This window comes from Furipterus horrens, unplaced genomic scaffold (assembly GCF_987537825.1).
Source record: "Furipterus horrens unplaced genomic scaffold, mFurHor1.1.pri manual_scaffold_7, whole genome shotgun sequence".
NCBI lineage: Eukaryota > Metazoa > Chordata > Mammalia > Chiroptera > Furipteridae > Furipterus > Furipterus horrens.
In genome coordinates, this window is record NW_028327177.1 from 8,573,819 (window position 1) to 8,585,709 (window position 11,891).

The following is an 11,891-nucleotide window of genomic DNA, read 5'->3' on the forward strand; positions in this document are numbered from 1 at the left end:
TACATTTATTTTAGTATTTATATATATTTTAAAGCTTTATAAACCCTTCCCACACCCTTATAAACCGTTCCCACTCCCTTATTAACCTTTCCCACACTTTTATAAACACTACTTATGTTCTTAAACATATTCTACACTCTCAAACCTACGTAACTTTAACATACGTATACAGTACCGCAAAATCCCGCGATATAGTGAAAAATCCACGATAAATAATTAAATATAATATTTTGAAAAATCCCGCAAAACAGTGAGGCCACGATACGTGAACCGCGATATAGAGAGGGACGGCTGTATTTGGTGTCAGGAGTTAAATTTTTTTTTTTTCCTTTCGCACCTTATTATTTGTTTCATATATTAAGATTCGGTGTAATGTTTTATTTGTTTAGGGGAACCTATTGATTAAAAAACAGAATTGAGAGAAGGACTAATTAACTCCCAGAGTGGGTTAGGTAGCTTGGCTGCGATCACACTAAGCCGGATGGGAGCAGAGCATAGGACAAAAACCAGCACCCTCTCTAACTTCTATTTTCAGGGCTACAGTCATGACCACAAAGTACAGGCATTCACACGCTTGCTACTCCAACCCAGTGCTGAGTTAATGTTATTGTGTGGTTCTGGCTCTTTCACTTGGTCTGGCAGGGTCTGTGAATGCCCCTTTGGAAGTTCGGGAGGTCACAGATGGGGTGTAAGGAAATAGCCTGGATGCCTGTCTCACTGACTCAGGTCGGGTGATATTGAGTTGGTGGACTTAAGGGAGCAGAGAAGGAGGAAATGCAAAAAGCTTGGCATTGTTCCCTTAGCCTCTTAGCTTCCTCAGCTGACTCATTGGGAAACAAAACACAGGAAAAAAATACAAAACACCCATGCCTTATTAAAATGATAAAGTGGTCTTCGGGGCAGCCTAGGAAGTCAGTGCCTCAGTTGTGGGACTTGATAATAAAAAGACCAGCACTCTATGATTTTGTAACATTTCTGAAAAACAGTCTTTTAAACAAGATTTTAAAATGTAAATGTAAAAAAAATGTTTTAATAAAACATTGATTGGAAAATAGCATGGCACTTCCTCAAAAAATTAAACATATAATTACCACTAAAGAATTCCACTTCCAGATTAATACCCCCCCAAAATTAAAAACAGGGTCTTGAACAAATATTTACACATTCATATTTATAATAGCATTATTCGTTACGGCCCAAAGGGGAAAGCAATCCATGAATATGTAAATAGATTATGGTGTATGCATACTATAGAATATTATTCAGCCTTAAACAGGACTGTGTTCTCACACATGCTACAGTATGGATAAACCTTGAAGACATTATGCAGAGTGAAAGAAGCAGAACACAGAAGAACAAGTGCTGTGTGATTTCGCCTTTATGACAGATATCCATAGTAGTCAAACTCAGAGACAGAAAGTAGAATGACGGTTGCCAGGGGCTCAGCGGGAGGGAAGGGTGAATTGTTAGGGTTTAATGGGGACAGAGTTTCAGCTGGGAAAATTTTTAAAAAGACCTGGAGATGGATGTTGGTGATTGTGACATGATATTGGGAGTGTATTTAATGCCACCAAACTGTATAAAATGTTAAAACTCTTCAAAATGGTTAAAATGAGAAATTTTATGTTGTGCGTATTTTGCCACAATGAAAAAAAGATTAATGCTAGACAGTGTTTCTAGACACATGTATGTATATTGCATTTAACAAAGAAGAAAAATTCAAGGGGCAACACCCTGAGTACTGTAACCTTTCACTCCGTTCTGACATCTTCCGATCACGACTCTATTACCAAGAGTACAGTAAACAGGATGCCCCCTGGGGACGGAACTGAATTTCTGGGGAAGGATCCTGGGTTTAATCTTTTTAGGAAAAATCGTATAACTGACTTATTATTAGCATCTTAATGTGAGTTATTTTAAAGAGATAGTGCTTTTCTCAGCTGCCACCTGGGGGAAAGAAGTGGCTCAGGCCTCAGGAATGGTCACCTGTGAGCACGCCGGAGACACAACCCCTTCTGGCCACTCTACACAGCAGCGCACACAACGCATTGTGTCGGGGACATCCTTGTTTTTACGGAAAGCTTAGGAGAGAGACAAGGGCCCCTTCCTCCCGAGGTTGTGGAAAGGGTAAGTGTGAAACCAATGTGTATGAAAGTGCTCAGCCAGCGCCCAGCCCACAGCAGGCACCCGGGGAACATTCTAGAATTTATTCTTCAAATGTCTACTACATTCCAGGCATTTTCAGATTAATTCAAAATTCACAATTGAGCATTTATTATGTGCCTGGCTCTTCATAAGCCATAGTTGATAAGACAGAAAAAAAAATCAAATATCTTTCATGGTGCTTAGAGTTTCATACAGGGATAGAGAATATACAAATAACTACACCCTGCCAGGGGAGATATGGAATAAGAAGAAAGATAAAGAAGCAAAGTAAGAGGGAAAGAGAGTGATGTGAGGGCAGTCCTTTATCTAGGGTAAACTAGGAAGATTTATAAATCAGAAGACATTTGAACAAAGACCCAAAAAGCAGGCAGAGAGCTCTGTATTCAGACGGATGAGTGAAGGGTGGTCTAGGAAATGGGAATAGCAAGTAAAATTCCTTGAGCTGGAGACAGGCTTAGAAAGTTCCTGAAATTGCATGGAAGATAGTGTGGCTAGAACAGAGTAGGAAGGTGTGAGGACAGATTGGATTTGGGGTATGGGAGAAAGGAGTTGGGGATGAGAGTCAACCTTATGATCTGGACAAGAGCAAAATGAAGCTGCCATTTTCTGAGTTGGGGAAGAACTTTGAGGGGAAATCAGAAGCTCACATTTTCACATGTTAAATTTGAGATCCAATAAGCATCCAAGTGGAGATGCCAAGTGGACAGGTGAGCTCAGCATTCTTAGGAAAGATCAGAACTGGACACAGCAATGGGGAAGTCAATTATAAATATCAATTGATTTAGTTGCCTGGATTATGTCTCAAAAATCAACTCAAATAACCAGAGATACCTGAAGAGACAGTATACTTGATGGTATTAGTCATGTTATTAAATAGCATCAGATATCAGAAAGTACTTAGTGAATAGTATGTTCTCACTAAATACATATGATGAGCCAGGTATTTCCTCCTTTCTAATTCCTTAATCCTGTGAGTACTTATTGAGTTCCTGCTATATATCAGGCAATGCGCAGAATGGGGTTAAAAACAACCATGGCCTTAAGCTTGTAATCTACTGCAGGAATACATTACATTAAATAATCAGCAATTATTATAAAATCATCACTACAAAAGAACAGAAAGCCATGGTAGAGAATAACACAGAAGGGACTACATAGGACGACTGAGAGAAAAGATGTTTCTAAGGAGGGGATAACTAAGCTGAGGCCTCAGCAATGAGAAGGGGACAAATGTGGACGTTCTCCATGAGAACATTCCAGGCAGAAACAAGAACACACACAAAAGCCATGAGGCAGGAAAGATCTGGGAGTGTTTTGGAGACTTGAATAACATCTGCATGGCTAAAGGGCAAGAAACAAGCCATAGAAGATGGCAAGATATGCTTGGAGAGCTACGTGGGGGCTAGACCATGAAAGGGCTTAATCCCACAATGAGGAGGTTATTATAAACACAATAGGAAGCTTCTGAATGCTTTTCAGCAGAGTGAAATAATATAAGTTTTAAAATGTTCAGTCAATGCTGTGGCTGAAAGACTGTATGAGCTGGTTTCAGTACATGTAGAAGACCAATTAGGAGGATGTTTTCTGTTTTCTTATTTTTATTTACTTATTTTGTTTTGTGTTTGTGTGTGTGATTCATCATTCGGGCTCCAGCAGGAAATAGATAGCACTTTCAAACAGGATAATTTGGAAGTTCAGTACAGGAGAGGTAGAGGTGGGAGCTAGGGAAGCCACAGGAGGGTAGTGCAGCTCCTTGAGGACAAGGAATAGTAGCAGCCATTACTCTATTTGATACAAAGCAGCTAATGAAAGGAAAGGTTAATGAACATGGATACAGGCTTTCCAAAGTGGACCCCAGCAAGTCAGTGGCAATCCTGGAAGGAAGGAGCCCATGGAACACACACCCCAACCTCACACTTCTCCTCCATCCAATTTCCTGCTAGTACTTTTCAGTTACTGAATCCCACCAGAAACCCAATGGCAAGGGAGCTTATTGATGTAGCTTAGAATAGAGTAGAATAGAACAGAAGGGTGGAGAACAGATCTGGAAATGGAAATGGAAAATATGTCACCCAGGTGAGAGTGGACATAAAGGAAAATAAAGACTTCAAAACATTCTTGATATAGAATCCCCGTGAGTGGTATATGCAGTTTATATGGGGAGTAGAGGAAACAGAGGTGATAACTATGAACCTTAGGCTTCTATTTGGAGTAAAGAGGTTGATTATGATACCATTTACTAAGATGTGGTGGACTTGGGGTAGAATGGGTTCTTAAGAAGCTCAAAATTAATAGGCATGTAAAGTGTACGATGTCTGAGTAGCATCCAGGTGGCAATGTCAACTGGGCAGGTGGATAAACAAGACCATATCTCAAAAGACACATCTAGGCTGGAGGGAGAAATTAGAGAGTTGTCAGCACACACATGCTGTTTAATGAGATGATAATGATATTATCTAGAAAGAGATTGTAAAGAGAAGAGAGAAGATGACCTATATTCAAATTCTGAGATCAGACAGAGGAGGAGAAACCAGCACAGAAGAGAGAGCAGATGAAAGAGGTCACAGGGTATGTTTCAAGGAGGAGGGTGGGTCAATTGTGATGGATATACAATTAAAATGATAGCACTTCAAGACTAGCTTCGGTATGGGGAGCAGGCAGAAATCAGATTAGAAGTAGATTTTTCATAATATAGGTTTTATTACTTTTTCTTAGTTTTAACAAATGAAAAAGAAGTAATGCTAAGATGAACTATGTAGCTCTTTCATTTAGTTACTTAAGATTTGAACACAGGTTTTTTGATCCCAAAACCCATGATGTTTCCATTCTGCTGAGTACTTCTCCAACTATGGTGCATGCTACACAGGGGAAAGTCTGGAAGGTACTGTCAAGTTAGCATCTAAGCCCCATTTTCCACCAGATCTGACCTTCTCTCAGCTCTGACTTCTGAAGGCAAAAGATGCGAAAAGGCTTCCCACCAAAGGGGGAAAAATAACATAAAATAAATGGCAAGATATTAATCTTGAGACCATTTACATAGGTGTTAAGTGCCCCCGTTGGCATTAAGAGCAATGAGCTTCAAATATCACTTGTACAGCAAGCTGCTTAGCTCTGCAGATAACAAGTCACAGCAGGCCTTCTTGGGTTGCAAATGCAGTCACTCTGTTTGCCAATTAACTCTTTCCCACATTGCTTTTTATGTAACCAGCCAAGAAGCTTTGCTGAGGCAGCATGATCTGCTAGAAAACAGTACTGGCCTGGGAGTTGGAAGAGATGATGTGTTAGAAACTGTGTGGTGGTAGCAACGAACTGAAGTAATAACAGTACTAGAACAGCCATGAGTAAGCCAGAGCCTTTGGAGACGCTCTATTTTCTGAAATAAATTTCCATGTTTTCTGAGCTTAATACTAGTCAATTTCATAAGCAAGACATTGTTCTTTCACCTCAAGAAATTTCAATTTGTCCAAGTTGTTCTGAGCTCATTATGGTCTTTCCAATTACACTGCCAAGTGGTCTTAAATCATTTCTTAAGCCTAGACTGGATTTCTCCAGGAGCAGGTAGTTTTGTGTCCTAGAGAGAATTGTCTCACCCACTGAAACAGGGACTTCCAGCATGTGAAAGACAGGGATCTCGTGGATGTTCTTTGCTTGCTTGACCTACTGGCAGCATTTGACATAACTGGCCACCTCACTTTCACAGAACATGTTTTCTTTTGTGTTCCTGACACTACAATTTCGGGGAGTTCCTCCTACCTCAGTGGTTTGTCTTGACTCCTCCCTTCTTCCTCAACCTCTAAATGTTGAAACATCCTGGGGCCTTTCTTAAACTCTCTTTACTTTTCCACTTATTTTCTCTCTGTCGAGGGTGCAGATATAATTGACCATCTAAAACCAGACCATCTTGAGAGGGTGAAGATGCAAAACCAGCCAATAAATATTATAGGACTGAAGAAATGTTTCGAGGGACCACGTATTTTATGTGACAAAGATCTTAAATCTTCCTATAGAGTCTGATCTCACATATTCAGTGGTCAACTTGACATTCCTACTTGGATTCAAATAGACACCTCAGTTATTACATAGGCAAAGCAGAATTCTTGAGTTTATTCTTAAAAACCTTTTTCATCTTCCCCATTCTAGTAAAAAGTTCCATCAGGCATCCACCCTTCATAAAGCCAGGCATATCTTTGGTTTCTCTTTCCTCTTCCTCTGTATTCAATTCATCAGCAGGCACTATTGATTCCACTGTCATCTTGGATAAAGCCACCATCACCTTGCTGTTAGACACTGTGAAATATCTTACCTGGTCTTCCTCCTTTGAGTATTGGCTTTCTAGAAATGATTCCCCACACTCTGAATGAAATACATGCTCCTTGCTTTGATGTACAAGATCCGGCATGTGTTGGTTCTCTCCCACTCCCTCTCCTTTCATTTACCTTGCTTCTCTCTCACTGGCCTTCTCTGGGCTTTGCAGCATCCCTCTTCCTACCTTGCGATCTCTGATCCTCCATGGCCAGCTTCTTCAAGACATCAGACCTCTGCTTAAATGATACCCCTAAAGAGACTTTCTCAGCTGGGGTTCCTGATCCGAATGACAAAACACAGCAAATGATTTCACTAACCGCCCCCACCCTCAATTTTCTTAAGGATTGTATATTACTAGTATTCCTGGAAATGCATAGAAGAGAAGCAAGTTAATTATATCCCATGTATGCCTTAGGACCCTTGGACTTAATTCTCTAGAGAACTCCGGTTGAAAAAGATAAAATATGCTCTCTTATCACGTCTTACTCTTTTATGGCTGCTTCTTATAAGCTGTCATTTTTCCTTGTTTATTTACTTATTTTTACTTATTTGTTTATTCCCTATTTCTTCTCCTAAATAGTAAACTCCTTAAGAGTAGCAATATGTCTGTTTTCTTTGCTGTTACAGAGTGCACATCATTTGTTAGAGGTGAATAATGAGGTATAAGGAACCAAGATGGAGAACCTAGGAGATGAAGACTTCTTCCAAATCCTTCCTAAGGTTGACCTCCCCAATTTTACTATTATTTTTTATTACACCATGGTATGTATTTTGTTGATAGTCTTCATCACAACCTGTAATTATTTCATTGTTATATGTGCTTATTGTCTCTCCTCCCTAGAATATGGGAGACCTTACCTGACATGCTATTCTGTGCATACCTAATGTCGCCCCCAATGCCTGACATATAACAGTTTTATTGCCTAAATAAATGGGGGGAGAAAAGGCCTAAGAAGATTGTGCTGCAGGTTGAGCTTAGCTCAACCTTGCCAGGGACCTCTGAGCTTGTCACAAAGCCTGTTCATATGTCACATTTCCCCATTTGCAAAATGCATATCCATTAAGTTAAGACCCACCTTACACATCATAAGGAATAGATCATTTACACATAATTGTTACGTGCTGTCTCTGAAACAAGGATTCCAGCGCAACAATTTATTTGACAATGAAAGGAACACTCGGGAGGAGTAAGCGAATGAAGATAGCTACTAGTGTGGGCAACTGAGCTTAATCCCAGTGCGCAAACAGAGATGAAATGGAGCATGAGCCTCGTATTAACCCCACCAAAGGGATCAAGGGCTGTTCCCAGGGGGCAGGGGGGAGCATTAATTTCCTGGCACTTCAGGCAGTGGTGAGGGGGGTGAGTCTATCTCTAAGAGAATACCTGAGGTGGAGAAATGCAGGAAGCAGGACTGGAAGTTGGGCTGGTCTGCATCGCAGTGATGAGGGCAACGGGCCATGCAGGGGCACAGGGAGGGCAGCGTCCAGAAGCACCTACTCCAGCTATCTGCTGTGTGCCAGCAGTAGCCCAGCGTCCAGGGTAGTAGCCAACAGTTAACAGGTAATTGCTGTTTTGTTCATGAATCCTCTTAATTGCTATGTGAACTGTGGATAATTTTATATTTGGGGGGAAAAGGATGCTAAACTTTAATCAGACATTCTAACGGATTTGGGACCATGAAGAGTTAAGAGCCACTGGTATATAAATCTACCTGACACAGTGCTTGTCCCGTTTCTCCTCATCCATTCAAAAATACTGTAGAGTGAACCGCAGAGTGAGCATGAAGGATAACAATTCTCCCCATGCATGAGAGCAGGTCTCCGAGCCAAGTCTACCCAGCTCTCCAAGGAGAAGAGGCACCACCCTAGCCCACATAATTTTACCTATTAAATAAAGATAATAATCTCTCCCTTATAAGGCTTCTGGAAGAGTTATATGCCACAGCACATGTCACAACTTTGTCCAACCCCAGTTTATAGAGCACACGCACAGAGACCACATTTTTGGTCTGTATTTGGACACCAAGAACAGTTGGACACATGAATCCACGGCGGGCTGATTTAAGTAGAGGAGAGATGAGTGACAGGGTGAGCAGAGAGGCCACTGAAAGCCAATGACACACAGAGAGTGCACGTATCACATTCAGCAGACCGGTGTCATTGGGACTGGACTCTCCAAGTGCTTAGAGGAGGACCCTGTGATAATGACACAGCTGGCAGGTCAGAACTAAGGAGCCACTTCAGATGCATTTCCAAATATTTCCTTGAGGCAGGAGGCAGGGTCTGATTAGAAACTGGTCTCCTGGCATGTGACTGGCGGATGCCAAGTCAACATGCTCTGCTGAATAGATTTCAATCTCAGCTACAATATTTTTTAAAAATGGCTTGGCTGGTACATTTCTGCACAGTCTACATGTTGGGCAAAGAGCTACAGAGAGAACATAAATGGAACCACTGTCGCATAGTGGCTTGGGCTAGAAGTATTTTCAAACAGTTGCTTAGAAGTACACCTATAGCCTAGAAAAGACTCTGGCCCATTGCAAATTCCAGTCTACTTAGTACACATGGGACACTGGATTAAATTGTCCTAAGCCTCATTGTTCTCACCCAGAAACCAAATCCAGGTTGAGAGGATTAGCAACATGTGTGCATATGTGTGCACATGGGTGCGTGTGCACATGTGTGCTCAGAGAGCAAAAACGGTAGCTGTTATAAGTATCTAGCCCAGCCCCCGCTTTGCTATCCCACAAGAAGAATTGGATGAGGAAAGGGGGAGTTTAGCTAATGATCTCAGTCATCTCTGTAAGTAAGCAAAACAGAGCTGAGTTCTGCAAACTACCACGGGCCAAATCCGGTCTGCCGGCCTGTTTTTGTAAGTGACATTCTATTAGATGACAGACACACCCAAGCATTTCTGGAGTGTCTATGGTTGCTTTTATGCTATACCAACGGGGTTGAGTCGCTGTGACAGACACCAGATAGGCCAGAAGCCTAAAAGGTTTACTCTCTGACCCTTTACAGAAAACATTGGTTGGCCCCTGAAAGAGAAGATAAGTGAAATTCACATTATGAGCTTCTGTGTCTGCACCGATCTTGCAGGCCTGCATCTTCCAAAGCTAAGAACTTCCTTTTCTAATATGGTAGGAAATAGTAGCAGAATTGACCTTGTAGGAACCTCAGACTTTCAACACTTTTCCTGCCCACATTCTCCCTCCTCCATCCACATCCATCCCCTCATAGTGATCCCTAAGTCTCCGCTGTCCCCATAGGGAGGTGGAACACAGTACAGGGTTGAGTGGCTGAAACCACAGTGCGCTCTCCCTGCCACCACCGTGGGATATGAACAACCCCGTTTTGTCTTCTGAAGTATCATTTTATAGAACATTATGTCAAATCTTATCTTTTTATACACATAAATATGGCATTTTTAAGATGAAACATGGGGCTACAAAAAAAAAAAAAAATTCCCAGTCTGCTGTTGGTTTTCCTAATATTCTCTCCCAGAGAAACACTCACCCTCTTCTGTGTTAGGATTTTTAAAAGAGAATCTTGGCAAATATTCTGTGCTGGGGCCTGACGTTTCAAAGTCAGGCCAACGTGCACTTGCCTCTTTGGTCCATTGCTAATTGTGTGACCTAAATTCTCCAAGAGCATTCACTGCTTCCCGTTCTACAGAGTGGGGTTAAGACTATCTTCCTGGGAAGGTCGGGGTGAGAGGGAAAACAGACAATTAGTATCCACGGCTCTCACACCTGACTGCACATGAAAACCACGAGGAACTTTCTGGATGTCCACACCCCACCCGCAGACCAATTAAAACGAACAGAGCAGGGACTAGCACGGGCATTTTCCAAGTTGCTCCAGGTGATTCTATTGTGAAGCCTGGGTTAAGAAAAGACTGATGTGCATTGAAGTGTTTGCATGATGCTGACTCAGAGCAGGTCATCAATAAACGGTAGCTTAGAGTAGGAGTGGGCATATGGCGCTCACCTCGGACTGCCTACTCCTCTGCAAGCCCCAACTCACCCTGGTGTGGCAAACAGCCTGCGGGGAACGTGTCACCCCACCCATATAATAGACTTGCATTGCAGAACATAATGGCGCCCTTAAATCACATCACAGAGACAGCTCCTGGCTCCACCTGATACCAGCCCAGGTCTAAGGTGGTTGCTGCTGTCAGGGCATCTGGGGTTCAACGCTAATGCCCGTTTGTTCACGGGAACCCACGTCCCTTAGAGGCCAGGGAAAACACACACTTTCGGCCCTTTCGGGGCCCCCAACAATTTATGAAATGCTCAGGAAAACACTCTGGGGCTCCACCTGCTTGATACGGACATGGACCAAAGTGTGTGCACGCGCGTGGGTGTGTGTATGTGTGTGTCTGTGACTGGAAGTCAGAGTCCTGGCTTTTTGCCCACCTTGTCCATGCCTGGGTTCCCCGTGAAGAACCTGAGTCAGGGCTTATACCCGAGTGGTACGTCTGAGAGGTGATCCCAACGACTGGGAGTGAAACAAGGGGGAAGAACAGAAATGTAAAAATACGCTAACGGTTTGGTCATGAGTGACGGCAGCTCAGTCCCCCTCCCCCCCAATTTGTAACGCGTCTCACAGCCATTCATGCGCAGGAATGAAAGGGGGAAGGCTTCCCCAGCACTCCCAGCCCCCTTTTGAACAGGAGTGACCGTCCAGCATGAACCTCTCAGGTGGTCAATCCGTCCTGAAAAGCTGAACCACGCTCCACGGGGTGTCAGCGAAGCTGGGCGCAGGAACATCGCCCCTGCCCCAAAGCTGCCGGGCTGCGTGGGGCCGCGTGCGCCACGGGAGCTGGGAGGCGCAGACCCCATGCGCAAAGGTGCTTCATCCACAACTTCCCCGCGGACCCCCTGACGCAGCAGCTGTCCCAGCATTATCTCGTTCGGGGCTCCCCAGTCCCCAGGAAGCTGGCATCTTCCTTTCACAGGTGAGGAACCTGGGCCTCAGACATGTCAGCTGACTCACGGGGGTTGAACACTCGGACGGGGCTACCCACCTCGGAGTCCTCCGCGGCTTTCCCGCTGAGCTGGACCGTGGGGATTCTGCTACGTCATTTCATCTTTCTGATTCTGCCTCCTCCTTGAGCTGCGAGGAAGACAAATAAGAACTGTGTGTAAACTATAAAGAAAAGTGCACATGCAAGGAATTCTCTCTCTTTTTTTTTTTTTTCAAGAGGCTGTAAAACCAAACAGAACCACCGCTAACGGCATGTTCGCGGTAGCAGAGGATGGGAAGAGCGGGTTTCAAAGCCACATCCATGACTGGGGCGGTTCTGCTTGAAGGGACAGGCTGCCACAGGGTTCTTCCTGGTTTGGGGACAGCCTTGCTCTGGGGTTCAAAGAAACAGCTAAGTAACTGGGGGCACGAGGACACTTGCAGGGTGTGCC

General features: G+C 43.4%; 1 long non-coding RNA gene across 1 annotated transcript in view; it reads right to left on the bottom strand.

Moving 5' to 3' along the window:
* The window catches only part of LOC150003985 (uncharacterized), a 389,637-nt gene extending 378,065 nt beyond the window's left edge, over positions 1-11,572 (bottom strand). The window contains exon 1 of the long non-coding RNA XR_016512253.1: positions 11,501-11,572. This is a non-coding gene — a long non-coding RNA (uncharacterized LOC150003985). The remainder of the gene's footprint in view (positions 1-11,500) is intronic.
* Positions 11,573-11,891: the final 319 nt, after the last annotated feature.